Raw genomic sequence first — 21,970 nt, 5'->3', positions numbered from 1 at the left:
AACACCTGGCCATCTTCAGAAGAAGATTGAGAGAATACTAAGACATACATGTGAATGGCCAGTGCTAGGTGCAAGTTCCAGAGGAGTAGTTGGCAGACTCCACAATAACGTGCTCTGTATCAGATTGCTATCTTACCACACAAGACTCAATAAAAGATTCTGGTTTGGACAAGTCAAAGTGTTTGGTGGATTCCTTCACAAGGTACAAAGGGCCAAACACAACATGGTACCACGAGTGCTGAAGATTTAAAGATAGCGATGGCAGTGACAACATTAAGAATTTGGCTTGAATACCGGCCTGGTGAACTACAGCTTGAGATTGACGGACTGAAGGCCCCCCACCAGCTTCAGATGTCCGGTAACGTAGGTGAGAACAGGCAGCTATTCATCAGAAATTTAAACTTTATGTTTTGACCGTGGGGCTACAGGCTCAGCCTGATGGAAGGCGAATCACATGGCTGCTAACGGTAACAGGTCCATAAGTGCTCGAACTGTATAACTCGTTTGTGCTGCACAAGAAATTTGATGAAGTGATGAAGCACTTTGATAAGCATTGTTCCCCTAAGAAGAATGAAATGTTTGAGCACTGTATGATCCGTGTGCGTACCCAGAGGTCCGGTGAATCATTTGACAGTTTGTCAGAGACTTGAGGCTGAAGACCCAGTCATGCAACTTCAATGACCTGCAGTCTTCGTTAACCCGCGGCCAAATTATCTTTGGTTTCCTTGATAATAAGCTGTGAGCGATATTATTACGGGAGGAAGGTCTGGTCCTTGAAAAGGCGGTGAAGATTTGCCAGATGAGCAAGGTAGCTGCAGAAAGAATAGGCACACTCTGCTCAAAACATTTTGGGGCCAACAAAGAAGAAGAATACAGCGCCATTAGTGCACGTCATGAAGAAACGAGGTCTCAGTGCGGGTGGCCATTTTAAGCGGCTGACAGGAGCTGCTGCCGCCATCTTGTGCCAAAAGTGTGGCACTCGACATGCCCCTCGGAAATGTCCGGCTTTTGGACAAGTTTGTTCCAGGTGCGGCCATTTTGGTCACTTTGCGGTGCATGCAGTAAATGAGATAAACACTGAAGAATAGTTTTTCATCGATCTCATCATGGTGAGAAACCAGAAGACTCTGAGAAACAAAGATGAAAACAAAATTGTAAGAGAGAAAGAAGATAATAAGAATGCTCCAAAAACCTTTACGTCCGTACGAAAATCGATGGTAATGCTGAATGTTGCTTTCAGTCATTCTGACTTTGACTCTAAAATGACAGCCAACCTCATGAGTCAACATGCCTTGCAAAAGCTAAACGTGCAATGGGACTTTGTTGATCGGCAAGGGCTCATGATAGACTTTGGAACAAAACTCTGGAGACCTTCAATGTTTGCAAACTAGTGCTCTCAGTGGCAATACTCTTTCACACAGAAGAGATGGGTGTGGGCTCAGTACATAGATACATAGTTACATGGAAGATAGGAGTAGGAGGAGGCTGCCCTTTGAGCCTGCTCCACCATTCATCACGATTATGGCTGATCATCCAACTCAATAGCCAAATCCTGCTTTCTCCCCAAAGCCATTGATCCCATTCTCCCCGTGTTATATCTAGCCACCTTTTGAATATATTCAAAGTTTTAACATCAACTACTTCCTGTGGTAATGAATTCCACAGGCTCACCACTCTGTGTGAAAAAATGTCTCCTTATCTCTGTCCGAAATGGTTTACCCTGAATCCTCAGACTGTGATCCCTGGTTCGGGACACACCCATCATTGGTAACATCTTCCCTGCATCAACGCTGTCTAGTCCCGTTAAAATTTTATAAGTCTCTATGAGATCCTCCCTCATTCTTCTGAATTCCAGCGAGAACAATCCCACCCTAATCAATCTCTCCTCTATTGGCAGTCCCACCATCCATGGAATCAATCTGGTAAACCTTCGCTGCATTCCCTCGAGAGCAAGAACATCCTTCCTCAGAGAAGGAGACCAAAACTACACACAATACTCCAAGTGTGGCCTCACCAATGTCCTGCACAATTGCAGCAACACATCCCTGCTTCTATACTCAAAACCTCTTGCAATGAAGGCCAACATACCATTAACCTTCTTTGCCGCCTGATGCACCTGCATGCTTACCTTCAGCGAATGGTGCACAAGGACACCCAGGTCCCGTTGCATACTCCCGTCTCCAAATATACAACCATTCAGATAGTAATCTGCCTTCCTGTTTTTGCTTCCAAAATGAATAACCTCACACTTATCCAAATTATACTGCTTCTGCTATTGGTTTGCCCACTCGCCCAACCTGTCCAGATCTTGCTGTAGTATCCCTGTATCCTCGTCACAATTCACCCTCCCACCTAATTTGGTATCATCATGGGGCTGATTTAGCTCACTGGGCTAAATCGCTAGCTTTTAAAGCAGACCAAACAGGCCAGCAGCACGGTTCGATTCCCGTACCAGCCTCCCCGGACAGGCGCCGGAATGTGGCGATTAGGGGCTTTTCACAGTAACTTCATTGAAGCCTACTCGTGACGATAAGCGATTTTCATTTCATTTCATTTTCATCTGCAAACTTTGAGATGTTACATTTTGTTCCCTCATCCAAATCATTAATATATATTATGAATAGCTTGGGTCCCAGCACTAATCCCTGCGGTACCCCACTAGTTACTGCCTGCCAATTTGAAAAGGACCCATTAATCTCTACTCTTTGTTTCCTCTCTGCCAACCAGTTTTCTACCTCAATACATTTCCCCCAATCCCATGCGCTTTAATTTTGCACAATAATCTCTTATGCGGGACTTTGTCAAACTTCTTCTGAAAGTCCAAATGTGCCACATCGACTGGCTCCCCCTTGTCGACTGTACTGGTTACACCTTCACAGATTTGTCAAGCATGATTTTCCCTTCATACATCCATGCTGACTCTGTGTGATCCTGCCACTGCTTTCTAAATATTCTGCTATAAAGTCCTTGATAATGGATTCAAGCATTTTCTCCACTATCGATGTTAGGCTTACTGGTCTATAATTCCCTACTTTCTCTCTACCTCCCTTTTTGGATATTGGAGTGCTGTGAGCTGCCGTCCAATCTGCAGGGACAGTTCCAGAGTCTATAGAATCCCGGAAGATGACCACCAATGCATCCACTATTTCCAGAGCCACCTCCTTAAGCACTCTGGGATGCAGATTCTCAGGGCCTGGGGTTTTATCGGCCTTCAATCCCATCAGTTTTCCCAGCACATTTCTCTACTAATGTTGATCTCCCTCAGTTCTTCCCTCTCACTAAACCTTTCATTCTACAATATTTCTGGGCTTTGATTTGTGTCCTCGTTTGTGAAGACAGTATGTATTCAATTGCTCAGCCATTTCTTTGTCCCTTATTATTCATTCCCCTGTTTCTGTCTGTAGGGGGCCTATATTTCTCTTTACCATTCTCTTTCTCCTCACATATCTGTAGAAACTCTTAGTGTCAGTCTTTATGTTCCCTGCTAGCTTCCTTTCGTACTGTACTTACCCCTCCTTAATCAATCCCGTTGTTCTTCTTTGCTGAATTCTAAACTGCTCCCAATCCTCAGACCTATTATTTTTCTTGGCCAATCTGTATGCTTCGTCCTTGTATCAGATATTATTTCTAATTTGCTTTGTAAGCCATGGATTGGCCCTGTTACCCTCTTTGCTTTTGTGCCAGACAGGAACGAACAGTTGCTGTAGTTCCCCCATGTGTTCCTTGAATGTTTGCCATTGTCTATCCACTGTCATCCCTTTAAGTAACTCTTCCCAATCTACCAAGGCCATCTCACGCCTCATACCCTCATAGTTCCCTTTATTAAGATTCAGCACCCTAGTCTCTGAATCAACTACTTCACTCTCCAACTTGCTAAAAAATTCTGTCATGTTATGGTCGCTCATCCCCAAAGGGTCTTGTACAGCCAGATTGGCAATGATTCCCTTCTCATTACACAGTACCCAGTCTAAGATGGCCTGCTCTCTAGTTGGTTCCTCCACATATTAGTCAAGAAAACCACCCCATATACAATCCAGGAATTCCTCCTCTCCGGCATTGTGGCTAATTTGATTTGCCCAATCTATGTGAAGATTAAAATTACCCATGATCACCGATATTCCGTTGCTACATGCATCTCTCATTTCTTGTTTAATGCCATTCCCAACCTCACCACTGCAGTTTGGGCGTCTATATATGACACCCACTAATGTATTTTGTCCCTTGGTATTTCTTAACTCTACGCATACTGATTCCACATTATCAGAGCTAATATCCTTTCTCACTTAATTTCCTCTTTAACCAGCAGTGCCACACCACCACCTTTTCTTTTATGCCTGTCCTTCTTAAGGGTTTGGTATGTTTCGGCGTAGCCCATTTGGCGTAGCTGATTCGGCGTCTGGGAAATAATTGGACTATTTGGCGCAGCCGTTTAGGCGTCAGGACATTTTGACGTCATCAGCATCTCTATATTTAAAATATGTAAACTGTCTTTAAAATTTTGCTAATACTCTATTATAAAAACCAATTAATTAAAAAACCTAGTAAAGCTATTTATTCTTTACTTCTTCATTTCGTAATTATGAGCAATACCCCTCAGGAATTCAATAGGGTCTAATGATTCAACTTCCAAGATGACTTTTTTGATTCGTGCATCAGCATCTCGATTTTTTTTAGCTTTTTGGGGGGCGGATATCCAGCTGTCAACTTATCGAGAAATGCATCACGTCCTTTCTGAATTTTCCGTAAGGCATCAATAAATTTCCAGATTGAAGGATGATGCATTCCTAGCTCATATTTCAAACGTCGATTGGCAGCTTCGGCGTGATTGTTGGTGCGATCTTCATTATTTAGAGTTCGCTCATAAAGGTTCCATATCTCGGGAGCGAAAAGAGGGGTCATCCTTGCATTTCGCCGCCTATTCATTTGTCCAATATAAGTATCCTCAAACCAATGAAACAAGACTATTAGTTCATCAGGAAGAACTGCTGCTAATGTATCCATGTATTCATCCATCTTTTCTAATGGAATGAAGGTGAGTGCTATAATCATTTTAGCCCATAACGCGAAGTCAGAATCAGTTTTATAGCGATTAGATAAACCCCATAAAATAAGATGTCTGTGCATGTTTTGGGCTAGGTGGAAAATGCATCCCTTAATGCGAACGGTGGGAAATGCATCTTGCAGAGCAAGAATGGCAGCTTGTTCAAAGTCACAAATTATAGAAGTCGGTCTCAAATTAGGTTCGATGGTTTTAAGTAACTCAAATAAACGAAAATAACTTACTCTTTGTTTGTTAGGAAGCAGAGCATAAACTATAGGATTAACCCCATCACGCTTCTTAGCCGATATAACATACACCTGATGAAAAAGACTAGGCGCAATAGTGAAAGTCCCGTCAGCAAACCAAATTTCTGAGTAGACTAAATGTTGCAGCCAGCTTATTCTTCCAAATACTAATATCCTATTATTGCTTTCTCCAGTGTCTCCCAATAAGAATTTCTCTTCCACACCCAGTTGGGGAACATATACTTTATAGGACTCAGGTATAACTAAATGCTCCAAATCAGTTGGATTAGCTGGTGCCTTGTTTAATAATTTTCGATTCCTAGCTATAAGTTTTCGCATTGCAGGCAAGTCTGGAGCTAAGGCTAAACTAGCTTGAGAAGCGCCAGCCAAACATTCATTTACCACAACGGTTGGTGGCTCGAGAGTTTCAACACTTCTTTGTTTAACAATTGTTTTTATCTTTTCAACCTCTACTTTTGCGGCAGAAGCTTCATGGGTGTGTTCATTCAACTTGCGAATAACTTTTCCATCCTTCAGGTGCAATCTCACTTTACATTGATCTTTCTGTTCACATCGCCAAAACTTTAATTCAGGATCACCTTTGCTCGTTGCGTCAAAAATAAAAAGATATCCACCGTGTATCACTTTGTTTCTTCCACGTTTTGATAAAATATTCGCTTCCATTTGGAATAAAAGGGTGCACTGAAGGAAATCACTGAAGGAAGCTGCTCTGAAGCTTATAGTTGGACTATTTGGCAATTGAAATACCTCATTTGGACTATTTGGCAATTGGAATACCTCAGAGAGAGCTAATTGGACTATTTGGCAATAGAGAAGCTGCACTGAAGGAAATCACTGCTTATAATTTGCCAATTAGAATAGCTCATTTGAACGTTTATAGACACGAAGCAAACCCTTCACATCAATCGTATTCGGTAATTTGACGCCGAAACGTCCCTCCGCCGAAAAATTCCTCCGTCGAATCGGATACGCCGAACTGGCCACACCGAATCAGCCACGCCGAACTGGCCACGCCGAAACGTCCCATCCCCCCTTCTTAAATACTGAAAACCCTGGGACATTCAGTTTCCAACCCTGTTCACCCTGCAGCCGTGTCTCCGTAATCCCAATTATATCATACCCGTTTACATCTATCTGCACGATTAGTTCATCCACTTTATTGTGAATGCTCCGTGCATTAAGGCACATAGCCTTTTTCACAATGTTTGTCTTGCTCCCAATATTTTTCTCCACTGCCGTGTTTGAATTTTGTCCTTTGTTTCTCCAACTATCACTTTTCTTATTCACTGTTCTACTTTTTGCTTTTGTCCTTGCTCCCTCTTTCTCTGATTCCTTTCATAGGTTCCCATCCCCCTGGCATTTTAGTTTAAACCCTCTTCAACAGTCAGCTAGGACATCAGTTCCAGTCCTGCCCAGGTGTAACCCGTCCAGTTTGTACAGGTCCCACCTCCCCCAGAATAGGTCCCAATGCCCCAGGAATCTGAAACCCTCCCGCTGACACCATTTCTTCAGTCACGTATTCATCCTATATATCCTTTCATTTCTACTCTGACTAGCACGTGGCACCGGTAGTAATCCTGAGATCACTACCTTTGAGGTCCGATTTCTTTCCTTCCTAGCTCCCTGTATTCTGCTTTTAGGACCTCATCCCTTATTTTACCTATGTCGTTTGTACCGATGTGTACCACAACCACTGGCTGTTCACCCTCCCCTTGCAGAATGTCCTGTACCCGCTACGAGACATCCTTGACCATGGCACCAAGGAGGCAACATTCCATCCTGGAGTCTCATTTGCGGCCACAGAAATGCCTGTCAATTCCCCTTACAATTGAGTCTCCGATTACTATTGCACTGTCACGCTTATTACCCCTCCCCTCTGCAGCAGAACCAACTTTTATGGCACAAGTTTGGCTTTTGCTGTTTACCCCTGAGAGGCCATTCCCCTCAACAGTATCAAAAATGGTATATCTGTTCTGCAGGGGAATAGCCACAGGAGATTCCTGCACTACCTGCCTCGCTCTCTTGCTCTGTTTGGTGGTCACCCATTCCTTTCCTGCCTGTGGAGTCTGAGCCTGCGGTGTGACCACCTCTCTATACATGCTATCCACGATACTCTCTGACTCGTGGATGCTCCACAGTGACCCCAGCCACTGCTCCAGCTCTGAAATTCGAGCTTCTGGGAGCTGTAACTGTACTTGGGATAAAATCATGCGAAAAGAACAATTTCAAATGAATCGTTCTTCAATTTCTTTAGTCCCACAGCATGGAATTTTAAGCCACGTGTCAGCGGCCGAACAGAGGCTGATTTTGAACCTGGCGCTCTTTTTTGTGAACTAATAATGCCGTATGCGAGGTTATATTTTTCAGGTGAAATCATAGATGATTATGCTGAATCCGAGGCCGATTACTATGAATATCTAACCAAAGTTATTGCCGATGATGCAGAAAGTGATGGCATGGAAGGTGAGATGTATAACGAACACTATGACTGCTCGTACATCTCTTTTCAAGCAGCACAGATGAGGCTCCAGCAGCATGGCTCCAGTGGTCTACAAGCAATGACAACGTGCTCATGGGAGATGACCAGACCACGCTGGACACTGGACAGCGGGAGTTTGGAGTGGCGCATGTAGTAATTGAAGCTGCTGATACAACCGAAGATCTGCTATTGATTTTAGAACATAGAACATAGAACAGTACAGCACAGAACAGGCCCTTCGGCCCTCGATGTTGTGCCGAGCAATGATCACCCTACTTAAACCCACGTAACCCGTATACCCGTAACCCAACAATCCCCCCATTAACCTCACACTACGGGCAATTTAGCATGGCCAATCCACCTAACCCGCACATCTTTGGACTGTGGGAGGAAACCGGAGCACCCGGAGGAAACCCACGCACACACGGGGAGGACGTGCAGACTCCACACAGACAGTGACCCAGCCGGGAATCGAACCTGGGACCCTGGAGCTGTGAAGCATTGATGCTAACCACCATGCTACCGTGAGGCTACAGTGACTCAGAGACACGAGAAGTCGTCCCCAATCTTGAAAAAACTGGCCTAGGAGGTATGTGGTGACTACTCCAAGTCCTTGAAATGGCTCTGGTAATTGACACCCAAGCCCTTTATGACACCGATGACGAATGAGAGGACATAGATGAAGTTGTTGATCACAGCGACGTGGAGATTGCAATAGCAGGCAACTCTGAGACTGACTCTGAGAGTGACCTTCATTATACAGCCCCACAGACCACTCGCACATCAGTGGGTTTGATCAAGAAGACACAGTGACTGGATCAGCTCAGTCAGAGATATAGTCATCTCCAGTGATGAAGAACAATTCACAGATACTCCAGCAAGCCAAGAAGATGTATGAACTGCACTTGGTCAGGTCCTTGTCCCTCTTAAGGAACAAGGAAATAGAAGCTTGAGTAAGGGTTGTAGGCAATGAACCGCGGGATAGGGAGTAATTGAACAATTTAACAGCAAAGGTGTAATGTGTTTCAAGAATTTCTGACAAATCTCAATTGGAAAGCCACATGGACCAGAGGCCTTTCCGCCTGCATCAGACCAATGCACTTTAAAATCTTCTTGGGACATAAAGGGGAGCCAATTTAAACCATTGACTGTTTTGACAGATGAGATGTGGATGTCCAGCAAATCAGCCATGAATGACATGTCTGCGGGAGGTTCACATTAATAGAGGTCAGAGCAGTAGGATGTACAAGGCACATTGACCTGAAGAGAGGCGGAAATGAGGTTGCCACCTGGCTCCAGTATCTGGAGGATCTCACAGGAGACTTATTGATGTTAAAGTTGATGAGCTAAAAGACAATTGGTCTTCTGTCAGTATTCGTAGAAAGTAGTCTTGGACGTTTGGCCTTATTGGTGGTCAGTAGTTCAAACTGGGTCTGCACATTTTGTCTGCTTGCACATTCTGGTGTGGGATTGAATGAGTACTAGTGATCTACCACAGAAATGGAATCCATCAACCTCAGATGTTCTAATTACTTCCTCTTTAGCACATGTATGTTGTGATCTTTGTATGGTTAATACATGATTAGTTAATGTGCAGTCAGTACTGTCAGATGATCACTAGATGGCAACACTAACAGCAACTATATAAAGGAGTTTCCCACTCTTTCTTAGCGTTAGTGTGTGTATGTACTGCAGCTAGAGGATAGAAGTGACCAGGTCAGAGTGTGGTGTATAATATTAATTGTTAATTTAATCTAATATTAGATAATTCTATTACTAGTCAAAGTATTAAAGTAAACAAACTCACAAATATATTACTTTGTTACTCAATAAATAATTTGGCATCAACTGGAAGACTTCGACTATTTATCATCAAGTTAAATACAACTCGGCAAGACAAATAACTAATATATATATTACATCTCTGTAATATAACATGGTTCTAGCGCAGACATGTAATTTTGCTGATTTACACCACGGTAGCATGGTGGTTAGCATCAATGCTTCACAGCTCCAGGGTCCCAGGTTCGATTCCCGGCTGGGTCACTGTCTGTGCGGAGTCTGCACGTCCTCCCCGTGTGTGCGTGTGTTTTCTCCGGGTGCTCCGGTTTCCTCCCACAGTCCAAAGATGTGCGGGTTAGGTGGATTGGCCAGGCTAAATTGCCCCTAGTGTCCTAAAAAATAAGGTTAATGGGGGTTGTTGGGTTACTGGTATAGGGTGGATACGTGGGCTTGAGTAGGGTAATCATTGCTCGGCACAACATCGAGGGCCGAAGGGCCTGTTCTGTGCTGTACTGTTCTAATTCTAATTCTAATACACGACTCTTTGATAAGAGATCAAATCGTTTATGGACTAAATGATGAAAGCCTAAGAGAAGCATTACTAAGACAGAATGACTTAACTCTCAAAGTAGCAATAGAAAAATGCATTTCACATGAGCAGAGTTGAAATCAATACTTGGAATTTTATCACGAGAAAAGGACGCGAAAGTCCACCATGAGGTTGAGAATGTTAAAATGGTGTCGCAGGCAGCAAACAATCACGTTCGAGATGGCAGCTATGTTGTGCGTGCACATTCCAACTCAGGACATGCGCAGTTCATTTAGAAATGTGAGGCTCAACAGAAGAAATCTGCGCATGCATGAACATCACTCATGTGTCAGAGAGACGATGCCATGACGTGCTACAGATGTGTTACGCCCACTTAAAGGGGAATTGTCCTGCTCAAGGAAAACGGTGTTTAAAGTGCTCAAAACTTAACCATTTCGCTTCTCAGTGTAAATCAACAGCAATTTATCCCAATACAACACAGAAAAAGCATTTCAATGTTAGATCCATCGATAAAACAGAAAACAAAAATTCCCAAAAGAATTTTACAGAAGATGATGAAAATTTTTCCTCTGGAAAATACGTTTTTTGTTGGCATCATTGATACATCAGAGGATCTTCACCCAACATCAAAGAATCTTCAATCAACATCAAAGGATCTTCAATCAACATCAAAGGCTCCTCATCGAATTAACTTCATTGACAACAACAATGAATAGACAATAACAGTATATGTGAGTAATAGCCTGATATTATTCAAGCTTGATACTGGTGCTTCAGCCAACTCGATGAATTGCAAGGATCTCTCATCAGTCCAAGGAGATTACGAGATTGTACCTGCAGCATGCAAGTTAAAAGATTATAATGGTAATCAAATTATGTCACATGGATCGTGTCATTTAAAAGTTGTCAATAAAGAAATGCAGAAAAAACTTTGTTTTTAAATTGTGGATGATCACAAAGCTTCTTCATTTGGTGCTCAAGCATGCAAGGAGTTGCAGTTCATTCAAAGAATCTTCATGCACACAAATGAGACACCACAACTGGAAAAAGACATTCATCAATTACTAAGTGGATACCCTGAAGTATTTTGCGGTATGGGGACATTGCCGTACCAGTACAAAATTTTGATCAAAAAGGATGCAACACCCATCATACATCTGCCAAGAAGAGTTCCAGCACCTCTACGAGAGAGATTAAAAACTGAATTGTAGAGATTATAATCTCAAGGCATAATTTCCAAAGTCACACAACCAACTGACTGGGTCAGATCATTGGTTTGTGTCAAAAAACCTTCAGGAGATCTCAGAATTTGTATGGATCCCAAAGATTTAAATAGAAAATACATGTCAGGAACAGTCCCCTATTCCCAAATGAGAAGAAATTACTTCTGAAATGTCAAACGCACGCATTTTTACAAAGGTAGACACATCACAAGGTTTTTGGCAGATGCAGCTCGACAACTCCAGCAAGCTACTCTGTACATTCAACACGCCTTTTGGAAGGCACTGTTTTAATAGAATGCCCTTCAGGATCATCTCCGCCTCAGAGATTTTTCACCGAATTATGGAGCGGATGACGGAAAACATAGATGGTGTTTGAGCAGATGACGGAAAACATAGATGGTGACCTTTCCCATATTACCACAGACAGTGCTCTGTCCTGGGTCTGTTCAGTGGGACGAACAGGCAGCAGCTGGAGTTTCTCCCGTTACGTGTATACACTATTGGGGGCGCGGTAGAGTGCTGGTCATATGGGCGCTGGACTACCTATCCCCCTCCTGCCCAAGGGTGACTCCTAGCCGATGGGGGCAGCCTCCCCCAACTGAGCCCTAATCCTGCCGGAGACTCCCCCCCACCCCCCATTTCCCTCCCCCTTCCCTCTCCCCCTCCCCCCACTTCCCCTCCCCTTCCACTCCCCTCCTCTTCCCTCCCCTTCCCCCTCACCCCCCTCCCCTCCCCTCCCCCCTCCCCATCTCCCCCCCTTCCCTTCCCCTTCCCTTCCCCCCCACCCCCTCTTCCCTCCCCTCTCCCCTTCGCCCCTCCCTCATTCCCCTCCCCCCCCATTTCCCTCCCCCCCCCCTGTAACTAACTATTCCTCTATCCCTGCTGAACAACAGAGCCAGCCATGGTGCCATGATTCTATGATTCTAAGACCATATTTGACTCTTTGGAATCTCTGGAGGAAAGTATACATCGGTCTGATATACTTTTTGAGAGCCCTTACTGTGGTATAAAACATAGACATGTCTTCTGTGAGTTGCTCAAGTGTTCACTGGCCGCTGCTCGGAAACAATTTGCTACTAAACTTGGACTATTCATCCCCATAGTGATCAAATAGGTCTTGGGGCCGAAATCCATTAATCCCATTGCATGGTTGGGTCTCACACTGAAGAAAGGAAAGGAGCTGGACTTGGTAAATATAAACTCTGCGTCAATTGTGTTTTATGTCTCAGAAATATGTAGAGATAAGATGATACCAGTTTCTATGAATGAACAAAAGTTTATAAAAGTCTACCTTCTTATGTTTCCAGTTGCATGCTTTCAGTTTCTCTTGTTCACCACACCCAGGTTTGACTAACAGCAGAGAGAAGAGTCAACAGACATACATAATCAAACACTGAATAATTCAACACTGCAATTGCCTCATCCATAAATCCTCTTGAGAAGGTGTTGGTTAGCTGCCTTCCTGAACCACTGTAGTCCCGGTGGTGTAGCTAGGCTCACGGTGCTATTAGGCAAGAGAGTTCCAGAACTTTGACCCAGTTGTGATGAAGGATTGAAAATACATCTAAGTCAGAATGCTGTGAATTTGGAGGGGAATTTGCAGATCTGCTGGTGATCCTATGTACTTGCTACCCCTTTTCTTCTAGGTGGTAGAGGTTCACGGTTTGCAAGGTGCTGTCGAAGAAACTTTTGCAAGTTGCTGCAATACATCCTGTAGATTGCAGACACTGCACACCGCCTCAAGACAGCAAGACCTGGGGCTGGTTTCTCCGAGCTGAAATCGGCATCGGCGTGGGGGTGAAGAATGGGTGTTTGTGCCAAAATCCGGTCCGATGGCGCTCCCGCGATTCTCTGGAGAATCGCCGCGAATCACGTGCAAGTGGACCACGCAGCGCGGGTAGGGAGCCATTGACAGAGGCCCCTGTGGCGACTCTCTCAGGAAAACTGGCCGAGTTCCCAACGGCATGGTTCTAACCACATTTTGCCATCCGGCAACAGCTAGTGGCAGCTACGGACTCAGTCCGCGATCTCGGGGGAACCTTCTTTGTTCGTCATGGTCCACGGTGCGAGTCTGCCATGTCACACGGGGCAGCCAGAGGCGGCCGTCTTGAGCATGCGCAGCCTCCCGGCCGGAATTGCAGGGCCCCATATGCACAGGCAGAGCTGCGGGAGCACTCCGGGGCTCTGCTAGTCCCCTGCAGGTAAGAGAATCACTCTGGACTTTCTTAAGGGAAGTCCAGAGTGAAACGCTCGCGTCTTGATGCTGGTATGGGGACATAGCCCCATGATTGGAGAATCCCACCCCTGGATCTGGCTTGGGCGGAAAAGTGGGAGGTCCCATGCATACCAGTCAAGTGCCAGGTAATTAGCATTTCCAACACGAGAAACTCTCTAGCCACCTTCCCTCAACAGTCAATGGTATTATAATTACTGAATTCCCACTATCATTGACCAGAAACTGAATGAAATGAAATGAAATGAAAATCGCTTATTGTCACAAGTAGGCTTCAAATGAAGTTACTGTGAAAAGCCCCCAGTCGCCACATTCCGGCGCCTTTTCGGGAAGGCTGGTACAGGAATTGAACTGTGCTGCTGGCCTGCCTTGGTCTGCTTTCAAAGCCAGCGATTTAGCCGTGTGCCTAACCAGCCCCTTGGACTGCGAATTGGACAAGTAACATACGTCCTGTGGCCAAGAAATCAAGCCAGAGCTTGGGAATCTGTGGCACGTAACTCACCTCCCCAGACTCCCCCAAAGCATGTCCATTATTTAAAAGGCACAAGTCAGGAGTGGGGTGGAATACTCAAGTGGGACCGCAGCCCAAGACACCCCTGAGCACCAATCTGGGGGACGATACTGACTTCCTGACACAGCTGTCGCCAACACCCTCCACCATCCAGAGACACTCGCTTCAGTTCGGCACCTTAGCGAAGCGACTCCTGGGGCCCTATATGATGCACACCACACACATGCTGCAGTACATCATGTGGAGGTAGGAATCCCCGAGGGAATGGACAGTCGGAGGGCGGCTCGACCGAGGGACGAGCTGCCGTCCGGACTGGTTTCGGGATTCTGGAAAGGGCAGTCCCATCGATACTCAATCCTGACCCTGGTGAATTGGATACTGTTTTTCAATGGAACTGCTCATGTTCCATTAACAGTTGTTGAATTGTTCCTGGACCGGCGGCAATTTTGCTGTCGTGGAAATCCACCGATTCTGACCCAGCGTCAGCACTTAGTCGAGGAAAAGGAGAATCCCGCCCTGTGTTCTTCGTAATGAGAATATGTTGATGGAATTACCATGCTCCATGACCTGTAAATTGGTGACTTGCCCTGCCAAGAGAAGCCCAGAATATGTCTGAGACAACAAAGGTGGAAACTATTTCGCTGTTTCTTCAGGTCACACTACTACAAAACATCAAAACACCTGAAGTTGCTTAAAGCAGTGAATTCATTTCAAATGGTCAGAATCTAATTCTGTGCAGCAATTATTCTACATGAACAATAAATCAAACTGGGAAAAAAGGCCATTTTTCTTTAATGATTTTGGTTCAGGAAAAAATGTTGTCCATGGCAAAATTCCTATTGTTGAAACAATGGCATGAGATCTGAATAAATGGAAATTACTTCAGTTTATTATTTTACGTGATAGACAGCACACCTGACAATGCTGCATTCTCTCAGCAGTGGAGTGTGTGTATAAACTTGAATAAACAATCTTCTCAACAGGGACAAGAATGTCATGACCTGAGTCAAGCTGACTCTTAAATTAATTAAGCATGAGTTGAAAAATTTAATCTCGAGATGACTCAACTATATTACTGTTTGAGCATTTAATACATTCTGATCAAATTTCTAATTCCGCTATTTTAACATATATCTTAAAACATTTATTTTGTGCAATAATTTCCAGGCTTGTATTTTCAAATGACATTAAAGCATAAAACTGTAATGGGTAAACAATGTTTAGCCATTTATTTTTGTTACCAGTTACATACTTGGATTTAATTGTCTCTTTGAGTGTCAGACTAAGTCTTGTGTCAAGTATGAACGCAATTAAACGATATGAAGTTCAGAATATAACCCAAAGGCAATTGAATCATTGTATGCTTTGCTATAAATCTTAAATTCTTGTTTCATTTTGAACCATTCAGAATCCAATTGTTTAATTTACTTTATAATGTTAAAGATCATTTTTGGCCAACACAAAGTATAGAAACGTGTTAGTACTTGTGTCATCTGTTTTAATATTTTAACATCCTACCTTTGGGATTGTCTGGCCTGTAGACACTAATGCTTTCAATGGGAATGATAAAAAGCCTTCTGCCTGAAGGCATATGTTCTGAACATATGTAGGGAAATGATATTTTACCCAAGAGGTTATGAACACCAGCTTGTGTTGGTATTTTTTCTAACAGTTGCTCAGCACATTTGTACCATTTATTCTGTACATCGGTTAGAGCAGAATGTGTCTATGAAGTTAATCTTTAATTGGTTGAAATAAATAGGGTGAGTAGCTGTACAATGTAGAATTGGGAGCTGACCCACCTTCCTTAATAGAACAAAGAGCACAGGGGTCACATTGTGGAGGCCACCTTACAGATGGTTGCACCAGCATGTGGGCTTATGACATAGGTGGGCTCAGGGACCCCTATATGGGCCTGCTATTGGACACCTGACACCATTCGGAAAATCTAGTCCCTCAACTTTATTTCTCTCTCCTTATTTACTGCCAGACCGTCTGGAATTGTCTGTTTTTATTTTATGAACCAGACTTTTGGCCACTCATTCTATCATCTCGTTTTGTCACTTCGTGTTAACTTTTGCTTGATTCCCTGTGAAACGCCTTGGAATTGCTTCCCATATTAAAGGCAATAATATGGTTTTTTTTTAATTTAGAGCACCAATTATTTTATTTTTTTCCCAATTAAGGGGGAAATTTAGCGTGACCAATCCACCTAACCTGAACATCTTTGGGTTGTGGAGCCGAAACCCACGCAGACACGGGGAGAATGTGCAAACTCCGCACGGACTGTGACCCAGGACTGGGATTTGAACCCGGGTCCTCAGCGCCGTAGTCCCAGTGCTAACTTGTGCCGCCGCAAAGGCAATAATGGGCGGGATTCTCCGACCCCACGCAGGGTCGGAGAATTGGCGGGAAGCGGCGTTATTTCCGCTCCCGCAGGTTTTCGAATTCTCCCGCCGGTAAAAAACCGGCGTTGTGCAAATCCCGCCGGCAGCCTGTGAAAACAGCTGGCGCCGGCGGGATTTCATTTTATTTGCACTGACCTTAAATCTCCGGCCCGTATGGGCCGAAGTCCCGCCGACGTGGCCACGGGTCACGTCGGCGAAAATCACAGTTGATTTAAAACGGCGTCAACCATTGATGATGGTTGACGCCGTTCAGTGTCGGGGGTGGGTTGCGGCATCGGGGGGGGGGCGGGGGTGGGTTGCGGCATCGGGGGGGGGCGGGGGTGGGTTGCGGCATCGGGGGGTTGCGGCCATCGGGGGGGTGGGTTGCGGCCATCGGGGGGGGTTGGGTTGCGGCCATCGGGGGGTTGCGGCCATCGGGGGGGTGGGTTGCGGCATCGGGGGAGTGGGTTGCGGCATGGGGGGGGGCATCGGGGGGGGGTGGGTTGCGGCCATCGGGGGGTTGCGGCCATCGGGGAGTTGCGGCCATCGGGGGGGTGGGTTGCGGCCATCGGGGGGTTGTGGCCATCGGGGGGGTTTGGGGACAGCGGCGGGCAGAGGGGGGGGGGGCGACGGATGCCCGGGGCCAACGCACCTTCGCCCCCCCTCTGCACGCAGCTGCCCCTACCCCAACCCCCTCCCTTCACCACCCCTACCCCCTTCACCACCCCTACCCCCCTCCAACGCCGCACCCCCCCCCCACTAACGCCGCACCCCCCCCCCCCACTAACAGCGGAAGGAAGGGGGGGGGGAGGAGGAGAGAGGGAGGGGGGGAGGAGGAGAGAGGGAGGGGGGGGAGGAGGAGAGAGGGAGGGGGGGAGGAGGAGAGAGGGGGGGAGGAGGAGAGAGGGGGGGAGGAGGAGAGAGGGAGGGGGGGAGGAGGAGAGAGGGAGGGGGGGGAGGAGGAGAGAGGGAGGGGGGGAGGAGGAGAGAGGGAGGGGGGAGGAGGAGAGAGGGGGGGGAGGAGGAGAGAGGGGGGGGAGGAGGAGAGAGGGGGGGGAGGAGGAGAGAGGGGGGAGGAGGAGAGAGGGGGGGGGAGGAGGAGAGAGGGGGGGGTGTGGGTACCGGCATTGAGGGGGGGGGGACCCGGCATTGAGGGGGGGGGACCGGCATTGAGGGGGGGGGGACCGGCATTGAGGGGGGGGACCCGGCATTGAGGGGGGGGGACCCTGCGTTGAGGGGGGGGACCCGGCGTTGGGGGAGGGGGGGGACCCGGCGTTGGGGGGAGGGGGGGGGACCCGGCGTTGGGGGGAGGGGGGGGGACCCGGCGTTGGAGGGGGGTGGGTGTGGTGGGGAGGGAGGTAGGGTGGTGGGGAGGGAGGTAGGGGTGTGGGGAGGGAGGTAGGGGTGGTGGGAGGGAGGTAGGGGTGGTGGGAGGGAGGTAGGGGTGGTGGGGAGGGAGGTAGGGGTGGTGGGGAGGGAGGTAGGGGTGGTGGGGAGGGAGGTAGGGTGGTGAGGGGGGGTTGAGGTAGGGGTGGTGAGGGGGGGGTTGGGGTAAGGGGCAGCGGCGTACAGAGGGGGGGGCGACGGTGGTTGGCCCCCGGGCATCCGTCGCCCCCCCTCTCTGCCCGCCGCTGCCCCCCAAACCCCCCCCCCAAATGCCGGAACACACCCCCCCCCCCAAAATGCCGGAACACACCCCCCCCCCCAAATGCCGGAACACCCCCCCCCCCCAAATGCCGGAACACCCCCCCCCCCCAAATGCCGGAACACCCCCCCCCCCCCAAATGCCGGAACACACCCCCCCCCCCAAATGCCGGAACACCCCCCCCCCCCAAAGCCGGGAACACACACCCCCCCCCCAAATGCCGGAACACACTCCCCCCCCCCAAATGCCGGAACCACCCCCCCCAAATGCGGGTCTGTCTCTCTCCTCCTTATCCTCCTAAAAACGCCGGGTCTCACCACTTCCGCAGCTGGTGAAACTGACGCGTATCGCGTCAGTCAGCTGCTAGCCCCTCCGGGAACGGAGAATAGCGGCCTTAAAGAAGGCCCCGACGCCGGAGTCATTAACACCGATTTTTCTCGCCGGAAACCCGCGTTACGACGGGCAACGGAGAATCCCGCCCAATATGTTGATGCAAGTGCCAATCTCCACTCGGGGAGTCAGGTAACATAATCACCCCCAGGACCTTTTGTTAGAAGCAATCCTTCCTTTCTTATTCAACAGTTTTTAATGTACGAATTTCAGTTTTGCAAATGCAAGATCAGCCATTATCAACTATCCTTTGTCATGTTCTACTTAAAGAAACTAATTTTGGTCATACGATTAAGATTGTAGCCATTCTTTCTCGTGACAGATGCGGTGATTCAGTTGATTGGAGCTCTACTTTTTTGTGACCAGAAGCTGGATGATGCAGATTGATGTTTATGATTCTCTACCGTGTTATTTGATAAAAATCTATTTTAGCCGGGACACAGACATGTTATGCAATTAATACTGTGTGCTGGATTTAAGACAAATATTGTACAATCTTTATGAGATCACAGTCCTCGCCAGGTGAGCAGAGGAGGAGAGAGGGAGCTGGCTCATCTGATTGTGGTGCCAATGAATATAATCCCAATTTCCCATTCAACAACGGGCCCATACCTTACCTGGCCAATGTTCACTGGGCCCCCTTGCTGAGAGCCCTTTCATCTTCCAGCATTTGTCATCCTCTGTACTGCCTTTACTCATTCTTCATGTCATGATGCAGGCCAGGGGGATAGAAATCATGGGCGCGATTCTCCGCCCCCCACGACGGGTCGGAGAATAGCGGGAGGGCCTTCCCGACATTTTTCCCGCCCTCCCGCTATTCTCCCCCCCCCCCCCCCGCCCAACTCCCGACACGAATCGCTGCCGCCGTTTTTTTACGGCCGGCAGCGATTCACAGCTGATAGATGGGCCGAAGTCCCAGCCCCTTACGCTGTTTTTACGAACGGCAAACACACCTGGTCTGGCCGTTCGTAAAAACGGCGGGAACAACTCGCTTTTTATAACCATGGCACCGATTGGCACGGCAGTACCACGGCCGTGCCAAGGGTGCCATGGGCCCGCGATCGGTGCCCACCGATCGTGGGCAGCGGGCCCGATGCCCGCGCACTATTTCTCCTTCCGCCGCCCCGCAGTATCCATTCGCGGGGCGGCTGAGGGGCATCCCGGCCCGCGCATGCGTGGGTTTCGCGCAAATACGTGATGACGTCATCCGCGCATGCGCGGGTTGGAGTCTTCCAATCCGCGCATGCGCGGCTGACGTCATATGACTCGTCAGCCGGCGCTAAGTCCGGCAAGCGGGCTTAACGAAATTCGTTAAGCCCGTGATGCCGGAGCTTACGGCGTCGGGCTGCTAGCCCCGACCGGGGACCAGAATCGGTCCGTTTTGGGAGAATCGCGCCCCATAGTCCTTATGCCAGAGAGCAGGTGCTGTAAGCAGAATCCTTGAAGTGAGAATAAAGACACTGGCTAACTTTAAGTGAGAGTGCAAACCTTCAAACAGTTCTCCGAACTCAGCAACAGTCAATAGAAATAAATCAGCAACTAACCTTTAAGTGGTTGATGATTCATTTAATACCATTGATAGGGGGTCCTTCCTGCTGGCAAATGCTTGTTCAGATACATGAGATTAAGAGAGAGTGTTAGCAGAGCGTTCAGGTTGAAAAGGACTGCACTGGAGTCAAATCAGCATGACATGATTTACCTACTCTGTGTACTTCCTGAGCCCAGTGCCAGCAACGTGCTAGCAGCCTACCCAAAATGGCATCTGGCATGGCCCACATACATGGGTGGTGGGCTATCATTTTTTAACTGTAACGGTACCGGTAGCACTGGACATACAGATTCTATGGTACTGAATTTTAACAGCCTCAGTTATTGCAGGGTCTCAGGTCTGGGCGGACTTATAGATTAAGAGGGAGATCAAGCCATGCATGAATTCACCATGATGATGAGAATTTTAAAATTGAGGCATTTGTGGACAGGAGTAAATGTAAGTCAAAAAGCACAGTATTAATGAATGAATGTGATATTGTGTGAGTTAAGATCTGGGCAAAGTTTTCGATGTGCTTGTTTATTGAAGATGGAAGATGAGTGACTGGCCAGGAGAGCATAGGAATAGTTGAGCCTCGAGGTAACAATGAAACAAAATGAAAATCGCTTATTGTCACAAATAGGCTTCAATGAAGTTACTATGAAACGCCCCTAGTCGCCACATTCCGGCGCCAGTTCGGGGAGGTTGGTTCGGGAATTTAACCGTGCTGCTGGCCTGCCTTGGTCTGCTTTAAAAGCCAGAAATTTAGCCCAGTGTGCTAAACCAGCCCCTGATAAACCAGGTAACAAGGTACCAGGTAACAAGGCATGGATAAGGCTTTCAGGAGCTGATAAGTTGAGGTAGAGGTGAGGACAGGAGATGTTATAAAGGTCACAGGAAGCAGTCTTATTGACAAAGAGGATATGGGGTTGCAAGCTCAGCTCAGGTTCACATAGGATACTGATGTTATGAACAGTCTGTTTCAATATGAGATAGGTAAAATATAGAATCAAAGGTGTGGGTGTGGTGATCCAACCACTGTAGATATGTGTGCTTGCAGTAGGGGGGTGTATGGCCGTACCTGTATTACAGGTTTCTTCGGTAAGACACTGCTGGCTAGCTCCACCCACAGGGAGCTGTATAAATATTCGTAAGTTTCACTGAGATGCCATTCTACAGCTGCCGCCGGAGGAATAGCATCTCACTGTAATAAAGCCTCTCTTGTACATCACTCGAGTCTTTGTGTACAATTGCTAGCGCCACAGTGGGATTGGAGTTTGTGATAGTGCCCGACAACAGTGGCTTCCGTCTTCCTAGTATTTAATTCATGGAAAATGTGTCTCATCCAGGACTGGATTTTGGACAAGCCATCTGACAACACATAGGCAGTAGTGGGGTCAAGAGAGGTCATGGTGAGGTAGTGCTTTTTGTCACATCTGTGAAACTTGACAGGTTACCTTCAAGTTATTGAAGAGCAGCATGAGAAATAAGACGGGAAGGACTGTTAAAGATAGATTCTTGGGAAACTCCAGTGATAGGGGAGCAAGGGCAGAAGCCATTTTCCAGAGATTTTATGATTTCAATTGGATGGGTAGAAGTGGAGAGCTGTTGGACCAGGTAATGGGGTCAATTGAATGAAAGACTGCAGTCATGATGTGAGGAATGAGGAAGGAGAGTGCACGGTTGCGGTCACAGAGGATTAATTTGTGGGAGGTTCAGTGTTGTGACATGGAAATCTGAGCGGAAAGGCTCAAATTGGAATTACAAACATACAAATTGACAGAACGGAAAGGGAAAATGCTGGAAAACCTCAGCAAGTCTGGCAGCATCTGTAGGGAGAGAAAAGAGCTAACGTTTCAAGTCCGATGACTCTTTGTCGAGAAAGACCAACTGACCCATCAGGAATGGCCCACATGGTGACCATGTAATCTCCTG

This window comes from Scyliorhinus canicula, chromosome 3 (genome assembly GCF_902713615.1).
Source record: "Scyliorhinus canicula chromosome 3, sScyCan1.1, whole genome shotgun sequence".
In the NCBI taxonomy this organism is placed as follows: Eukaryota; Metazoa; Chordata; class Chondrichthyes; order Carcharhiniformes; family Scyliorhinidae; genus Scyliorhinus; species Scyliorhinus canicula.
The sequence above is the reverse complement of the archived record's forward strand: the minus strand, read 5'-3'. Positions refer to the sequence as shown.